The 9,250-nt window shown below is 36.0% G+C and overlaps 1 long non-coding RNA gene across 1 annotated transcript; it reads left to right on the top strand.

The window, feature by feature from the left end:
* Positions 1-433: 433 nt before the first annotated feature.
* LOC121673964 lies at positions 434-3,444 on the top strand. Its single transcript, XR_006019377.1, has 2 exons — positions 434-571; positions 2,175-3,444. It is a non-coding gene; the product is annotated as an uncharacterized LOC121673964 (long non-coding RNA).
* The last annotated feature ends 5,806 nt before the right edge of the window (positions 3,445-9,250 follow it).

Here is a 9,250-nt window from a genome sequence, read left to right as displayed (position 1 = left end):
ACCTTTTAGCCTTTCTGTATTTATTTTAATTTTTGTGTACTTCAATTATCTGTTATGCAAGAGAACTGTTTGTAAAGGCGTCATACAAAAATCTCCATTTAATGCATTATAAATAATGAAGTGCTACATTATAATAATTATTTCCATATTAACTGAATGCAAAGCTGAGTCACCTGTATTAAGCATCTACACTTTGCTTAATGCCTTTAAATAGCATCTGATCTTTCTTCTTATTGCAACTATTCAACTAATATTCTGGCCCAGAGGAGGGTGCAGCATTTACTTGTATAAGGCCAACAACTTTCCAAGGAGAAGCACCCTATTTAATGCATTATATCTATGTCATTTAATTTTGATTGTGCAATGTATGTATTTAAAAGGCTAAGACCCTTTGCATCATGCATTTCAAAAAGGTACTTAATGGCTTCCCATTTTACATAACAGCTGAGATGAAATGTCTAAAATGTTTTCTTTCCAGAAAAGTGACTGTAACTTCAGAGTGAAGAATGCCAAAGCTTGTCTATGGATTAACATCAGTTAAAACATCAGAATACAGTATTTGCTTTAAAAGGTATTATTTTAAAATCTGGGATTTAGTATTCACTGTGTACATATTTATAAACACGTACTATTGTTGAGATCAGAGTCAATGCTTCCAAACTCAGAATCCCATTTTTAAACAAGGATACAAACTAAAGAATAGAGAAGACAAAAAAATATTTTGTCTAAAAAGACATACAGACCGAGACAGCTCTTTTTGTGAACTTTCTGAATCCTAGCAACATGTTTTCCTCAGAGATTATTTATTATTTGTTCACTGTTGCTCTTCATGTTATAACAACAAGTAAGTAGTACTAAGACATTTTCTGCGCCTCAGTTGTAAATACCAGACCCAACCGAAAAGGGGCCACCTTTATTACAAAATTGAATGGGGTTTGGCAATGGGATTAATTAGCAAGAGGGAATGCAAGGATTCACACTTAAAAAGGCAACTACCTTGTATCATTAGTTTGATTGCTTTTGGGGAAAAAAAACCAAAAAAAAACCAAACAAAAAAAACCAGTAAAAAACAATCCCAAACCCCTTTCAATAAGAATTGAAAGCAGAAGTAAATGCAATTTCAAAGACTGCTCTTAAGCCTCTCTGAAGTCTCACTTGTATTTAATAAAATACTGCAATAGAGCATATGCCTTCAAATTATTTAATGCTTCTATTACAGGACATGTTCAAAACTGACCAGCAGGAAAATTGTGCCATTCATGTTCATGTTTCAATTAAACGTTTGTGAATGAGACACTGTTTGCTTGTAAAGACTGCAATGTTCTTAACACACTGGAAATTTTATGATCAGAGGCTAATGAAAAATTACATGGCTGATCCCATTTTTTTGGTAAATACAAAGTCAGTGCCTCAATGCCAACTTTGAATATTAAAGTAGTCACAGAATTGTGTCTGAACTCATTGTTTCTTAAAGCAGATATATCTCAGGGAAAGGTCAAATGGTTTAGGTAAAAATATTTGAATTCTTTTGATAGACAAAGTTGTAAAGGGAATTATACGGAGTTACAGAAAGTTGATACTAGACTTTGGGTAAATAGGAGGATATACTGTAGGAGAAAATTTTAAACAGAAAATTCAGTCACTTAGTTTGTCATAATGTTCAACAGTAAAATTGTCTTCTGCTAGTATGGAGAGAATCTGGTGTGGTGTGTACAAGTGAAAAAAAAAAGAATTGAAGATTAAAAAAAAAATCACAAGCACAGAACAGTCTATCAAACACTTCTATCTAGAAAATACTGGTAGTTAATTCTGGTCTTCTTCATGTTCCTTGGCTGAGGATCAAAATTCTTATTTGGAAAAAACTCTCACAGCTGTCCTTCTCTAGATTTTTGCCTAAGCAGAAGTGACAAGAATTTGCCATTTTGTACACCAGCCTGGTTTTTTGCACTCTCATACACATTTTAAGCCACTGGCTTCAGCTGAATTATTTTTGGTATACATTATTGAATGAGAAAGAGCTGATCCCTTGGATTATACATTTTATTTACACAATGTAAATGTAATTCTAAGTCTTTTCAAGAAATTACAGGTAATGAAGCCTAGGAAATTTATTGATGGACTGGGGAAATCTTTCTGTCCTAATCTTCTCTTTTGTGTGTTACTTATTGTAATAGAATCAATAAAAACAACAGTACTGAGAAAGGAAGTAGAAGAAAGAAAACTACTTGGTGGCTAAGCACACAGGCACAAAGGCACAGAAGACAGCAGCACAGGGATGAAATATTCTTTACAGAGTGCTACTAGTCAAAATGAAATGAATGAGCCATATGAAATCCTGCTTCAACTTTTATACCAGTATAAAGAAAACAGATTTTTAAAGTGTGCTGCATTCAATTGTGAGAAAGATTGAAGCTACATATATTTTAGAGTTAAAAGTAAACAAACAATAAATGAATGAATGAACATTACACAGTAATCTATTTAGAAAATCTATCTAACCAGGCCTGATCCTGAAACGTGTTTTCGGAAAGAATTCCATAAACATGGTATTCAGCTGTAAGAACTGCAGGACTTGGATCCAACAGCTATGCCTTCAAGTCCTTAATAAAAATGAATATATTTAACTTCTATCTTTCTTAAGTAAAATAAATATTTTCCATAATAAACGATTTCTTTTTCTGGAGGAAATGTCTATCATTTTTAAGACCACGCCCATTAAACTTCTAAGGTCTTAAAAAGGTTTCTTATGCAACCTCATGAACAGATGCCTAAATAGGGTGGAGAACCAAAGAGAAAGTGCTGATAAAACACAAAGCTCATCTATCATATTTGTAGTTATTAACAAGAAACATAAGGTACAGAAAAATGCTCCAAACCCTCTTTATTTGGCCAACCAGTTCAATGGAACTACCTGCACCAGGAGAGCAGATTTTCGGCCAAATACGGGTTCAGATGCATCTTTAAAAGGTGTACAGAAAGGGAGAAGACTCTAGAAGAATATTTCCTCTCGGATGAGTGCTTTATTGCAAAAGCAGAAACATAAAAATTGAATCTGAAAGAAACAGTTCTTATGGAATTGGCTGAAGTCAAAGAAGTTCGGGCACACTGTGTAAACTCACATTTATGCTGTATTTGGTTGGGGAGAGCAGGATATAAAGCTTTCTCTCAGACTTGGCAGCAGGCGGAAAACATTCTGAAGGACCTTTTGTTTGATCTCTGGTGGCTGAGTATCCACCTTGGGCTTTCTCCTTACATATGGATCTACTGAGACGTGCTGCTGCTGAATTCAACAGAATTGAGCCCTAACTGTGATTGGGATATGAGGACACATAATTAGCTGTGTTAGAAAACTGACCCTCAGTCTTTCATTAAGATGGAATTTTACCCTGTAAAATTTGAATTAGTAAAGACATTTTAATCAGGAAAATAAAATAACCAAATGATTCTCCTCTGTTGTTATTTTTACACCGCAGTGAGACAATGGTAGGGAAACTCACTTTAGGTGATATCACTTAATTAGGAAAAGCATCCTAATCAGATCCCCCTCCAATTGCAATAACTGTAGGGAGTCAAGTACATTTCTCTATCAAAGTAGGAAGCTGCAGTGAAGTATAGATATTGATAATTTAAACTGTGATACAAGAGCAATAGAAGAGAAGGCACAAACACTAAGAAAGCAACCTCCTATTTTCTATACCGCAATTTCAGGACTGCATCTAAAAGATAAATGCTACAGCTCTTATGACATTTCTGCATCTCCACTTAATAAAATAATGTCAGGATCAGTACTTTCATATTCAGGACTCAATGGCTAACGAGTGTCATGGCACATAGACTACTCTCATTGGAGATTCAGTAAGAGTAACTGAGACCACCTCACTCCTTGTATTTTCCTGATATTTCTGTCCACCTTACTTAGTATTGCACATTATATATGGGAAACCTGGAGCCTGATATGGCCACAGAGAATCTCTTGCTGGAAGGTTTCTGTGGTTAGCAGCTATATTGCCTGGTACTTTTGGAAGCACAGTAACCCCACATCCTCTGATTTAATTTAGGCAACTGTGGATAAATGGTACAGTTAAGCCTTCTGTATTTGTAAGTATGCTTGCAGTTTCCCTCTTTACATTTATCTCCAGTACTATGAGTGCCTATTAATGATAGCATTTTACACCATTCAGTTTTTTGCATAGGAAAAGTGGCTTTGGCTTACTGGCCCTGATACTCTGCCTTCTGCACCACACTAATGCAAAGCTTAGGAACTCCAGAAATCCCCTTCAGTTTCAGAGTAAATCTTAGGGTTTATTTCAGTAAATCAGGTTTTTAGCGAGGCACCTCCTCCCTAACTACAAGTAGCCATGCATAATAAAAGCCATACAGAAAGGAAAGGGAAATAAATAGTAAAGTACTACCAATTACATGCAATTAGTTGCATTGCCAACACCAATCATTGAAAAGTTACAAAACAGGCTTTAAGATAACAATTTTTAATACATGTGTAGAATCCTGTTTATGCACTTACCAAATTTGAGTGTTTGGTTTCCCCCAGAGTTTTCCTAAGCAAACAGCTGTCAGCAACTTCAGCACTGATTTGGGGAAAAAAAAAAAAATCAATGCTTATATATTGACTACACAGTGTATAGCAGATTTTAAAAAAAGTTTTTGATAAAGTTCTTCATCAAAGATTCTGAAATTAAACTGTTCTGGCATAAGATGGTAGGTTCTCTGCTTAGAGGAAGGAATAAATGTCTAGGTTTTACCATGTTGATGAAAAATATAGAAATAGGTTACCAGTACACTCTAGCTAAACTCTGTCCAGAATACTTATAAATTATAAGAAAATGGGGGGTGCCATGAGTAAAGAGAGACTGTTGCTGATACTCAAGCTCTTCAAAACTAGAGCTGATTATGGAGAATTTTAGAAAGATCTCAAGATCCCACATGTAGTAAGTGTCCACTAAAATGGCTATTAAACCTAATGTTGATGTATGCAAAGTAATAAACCTGAAGAAAAACAATCCCTTTACATACAGCTCTACATACACGGAGATAGGCTCTAAATTAACTAGCAGGAAGGAGCTTTTGGCAACCTTTTTGTATAGTCCTCTGAAAATATCAATGGTCAGTAATGACCATTGAATGGCTGATACATGACATGTTAGAAGCTACTGGGGGAGATAGAGAAGAAAACAGAAACAAATGAACAAATTCATACTGCAGCCACACATTAGACTATAGCCCTACAGTGAACCCGCCACAAAGGAATATAAGGTTAAATGGACTCAGGGGAAAAAAAAAGAAGAACAGATCAGAATTATCAGTAAGATAACATAGTTTCTTACCAAGTCTTAGTTTATTACACTAAGACTCTTCAGCTTGGAAACCAAGACCTGTAAAGAATGACAAGAAGAAGGTGAATAAGGAAGACCAAGAGGGCATCTAGTGAAAGGATGAAGTAGTAGGTTTAAAAGTAACAAAAATAAATGCTGCATAATCTTTTTGTGAAATTCATTGATGCAGGGGTTTATGGGGCCAGAAGTGCAAGGGGGTTAAAACACCTTAGACAAATTTATGGAATTAAACTCTTCATGTGGTTACTAGCCACAACATGACCTCAGTGCAAGTTTCTGCTCAGGAAATCATTAAATCACTGATTTCTTAGATGTCTAAGGGAAAACACGGTAGTATCATGCTGTATTTCCCCTATCTATTAGAGTCTGAGAGTTTGCCATTGAACGCTGTCAGACAGTGCATCCTGGATCATTTAGATCTAATCCAACAAAGCCATTCTCTGGTTATGTTCATATAAGAATTTCCTGAAGAAAAGAAAACTTATATTTTCATGTAGCCACGTGATTCCAGGAAACTGAAATTTTGAATAAACCTAAATATTCGGAGTTTCCTCATAAAATCACAAGATGTGAAAACGTCCATGCGATCACCTGGAGAATCTGTATATAATGAAAAATTCCAATTAATTTTATTAAACTACTATACAATTGTTTTATCTTAAAAGATTCCAAATTGGCTATTTTTTGTCATGGCTCTGCCATGTATCCAGCTAATGAGAAACAATCAAAACTAATTTTCAAGCAATGGAATGGCTGAAATCACTTATTTCCAGCCTTTCTGAAGGATTTGAAAGAGAAGAGGAGCTAACAGGACTGCTTTTAAACCACACAGTTTGAAAGACTGCAGGGTCACTCGAAGGTAACTTGCAGACAGACAAAGGATGCTGGGGCAGAACAGATGGGCATACTTCCAAAGCAGAATGGTTTTGTTTAACTGCAAGATCAGATGAAAGAAACAAAACTAGACACATGGAAGGAAAATTCCACAATTCAGGGAAAAGCTTATGATGGCAGGATAGGAAAGACAAAGATTTCTGCAGATTCTGTACTCATCTGAATGTGGAGGACAAACAAGATTGAGGAGATAAAGAAACACCTGTAAAAGTTTGTTATTGTTGTCTGTCCAGGTACAGAGTGACTGACTTCAAAATCTTCACAAACTTTGTGTTGTCTTGCTGCTACATGTGCCCAGGAAATGATAAACTGGAGCCTGGAAAGCTGGAGCTTGAGGTACTCACTTTAATGAGAAGCCTGGCAAGCCAAAGCTGCTCTTGCTGTCTTATGGCAGGTGGCCATCAAGAACACATTTTTGTAAAGGGATTAAAGATGAAAAGCAGACACCTAGGATACATGTCAGAGATGTCAAGGAAAGAAGCAGTGCTGTAGGTTACTCAGATTGAGGAAAGTTTAAGAGCAAACTGATCCATAAGGCTAGGACTCAACCACGAAGTGTGTAACAGGATGAGCTTTAGTAGGACTGAATCAGTGAAATAAAGATTTGAACACAGGAGAACAGAAAGCTTGGAGGACTGAAATTCGACTGCCAGTTTGTATGGAGCCTGATACACTACAGTGCTGATCTCCTCGAGCCTACAGATAGAAAGAGAAAATCCCAGCCTCTACTGACTCTTCCTGTGGTCACCTTGGGTGTGCATGACCAAAGGCTAGAGCATCCTTCCTTCTGGCTTCCACTAGGCATGGAGTGACTGCTGTAGAGCATTCACTTTGCTCACGCTCACTGTACATCTCCACTTTCAAGTTAATGCAGGAAAAACTCCCTTTGCAGGCCCTCTGCTCTACAATGAATTTTACCTTGGGGTAAACAAATGTGGTTTTACTGCTCTAACATTTAAAATTCTGTAAAGTATACATGTTCTGTGACATGTATAGTACCCATACATTTTACCCGTAGTATGAACTGAATAACTGATGCTTTGGGGGAAAGATCTACAACTCAATCCAAATCTGCTACTTCAATTGACCAAAGGTTTTTTGTCAGATTTTCTGGCCTGAAGCATCTTCTGGATAAGCTGATACTCTAGAATATCTTTGAAGCTTCATTTCTAAACAGACTATCATTTCCACATGCTTATGTACCAGATCATCTTAGTTTGGTCCTCTATGTATTCTAGGTCAACATGAACATATAAAGTTGTAGCAGTGATGGTCTAAGGGTGCAAGCGAGAGCTGACAAACCTGGAAGAAGCAGAGACCTTCCAAGCACAAAAACTTGAATTGTCTGTATTTTTCTAAATAGTGGGTCTAATCAAAGATGTTATCTCTGCAAATCTCACTTCACATACCATAGACATCCACACTGTTACTTTTAGAAAGTAATACTGCCTAGATAAAACACTTATGTATTTTCATGCTCCTTTTCAGTGTTAGAAAAAGATGAAGCCATAAATAATATTTTAGATCTATGCTAATCTCAGTAAATATATTTACTTCATTTTATGAAGTTACTAGAAAGTCTTTATTTGATTTTATCTAATTATCACATAAATGCAGGAACATTAAGTGGGCTGATGTCAGCAATCAGGACTGCTTGTTACACAACATCAGTAACAGGGGCTCAGGTATGAAACAACTGTAATTATAGGTATTTAGCCAAAATGTATTTCAGTTCTAACTGATTAGCTGTGTAATTCTTTATAAGCAATTGAAATACTTTATAAATAAAAATTGCAAACTTAGCAACCAACAATATAGACATAATATAGAAGTTTAATTAATTATACAATGATACTTAATTATCTACATTTTTCTTTACTTTTGCTGATCATTGCAAGCTTCTTCCTTCTTAGAATTCCCTTACTGGATATTTTTGTCCTCCTCTTTTTTTGTTTTAGTTTGTTTGATTTGAGATTGACATAGTGGCTGAAGAAAGATAAGTCTTCATTCAGCATACATCTATTTTGCATCTATTTAAAACTTGATTCTACCATGGCAGACACAAAAAAGTGTCTCAAAAATATTTCATCATGGTTTCATCAAGCTGGTACAATTTTCATCAAGATGGTACAATTAAGCAGTACTTTTCACTGGACTAATCAACACGTGCATCATTCTGTCAAGTGTTGTGTCATTGGGGCATTTATCCATTCAACACCATGTTGTGGCTATTGCAGCTGACTTAGCTAGCTTGTCATAGTGAAAACCAACCTTTACCAATATTTAAGTGATTCTTCTTTTTCTTATATCAACTGTTGCTTTAAAATAAAAGATACAAAAGTACAGACAAGGTGCAATGAGATATAGGCTGTACCAGAGTGACTTAGGCATACTGATGTAGTACCAAATACTGACTTCCACAAAAACCAGAACACGTATCATCAGCTATGAGGTTGCATTAACTGCTTTTCTCTGGAAGGCACATGAAAAACCTGTTTTGGTTAATGCCAACTATGTCACATTTTATAAACCCCACTGAATTACTGCATGTCACATAGACCTCCCAACAAGGATCCTGCAGCAGGTCTCTGCAAGTACCTATTTTGTTCCGTACATAAAACCCTCAAACATAAAGCCCAGTTTGCCGCACTGTGGGTTATTTCTGCATGTGCAGCAGAGCAGATTTTTACTTTCAGGATCTTTGGCCGCTGAAACACATAACTGCTGTGCACTTGCAATAGTCTACCTAACATAACACTAAGAAGAATGAGTTAAACCAGCTTCAGTCTGTGACCATAGTGAATATCACTAATTTGTACTTAATTTGTAATTCAGCAGAGTAACTGCTCCTCCACATCATCACTTACTATCATTTGCCCAAAGAGAAAGGACTTTTCAGCCAGACTTGTAGGTTTGGTTCTTTATATTTGTTTATAACTTGTTCAAAATATTTAATTTAGAGTTAAGACAGGTAGGGCCATTTGCAGGTGCTGAAAGTTTGCTGT

This window comes from Corvus kubaryi, unplaced genomic scaffold (assembly GCF_017639235.1).
Source record: "Corvus kubaryi isolate FWS band 111438036 unplaced genomic scaffold, C.kubaryi_AGA036_p1.0 66, whole genome shotgun sequence".
NCBI lineage: Eukaryota > Metazoa > Chordata > Aves > Passeriformes > Corvidae > Corvus > Corvus kubaryi.
The sequence above is the reverse complement of the archived record's forward strand: the minus strand, read 5'-3'. Positions and strand labels throughout refer to the sequence as shown.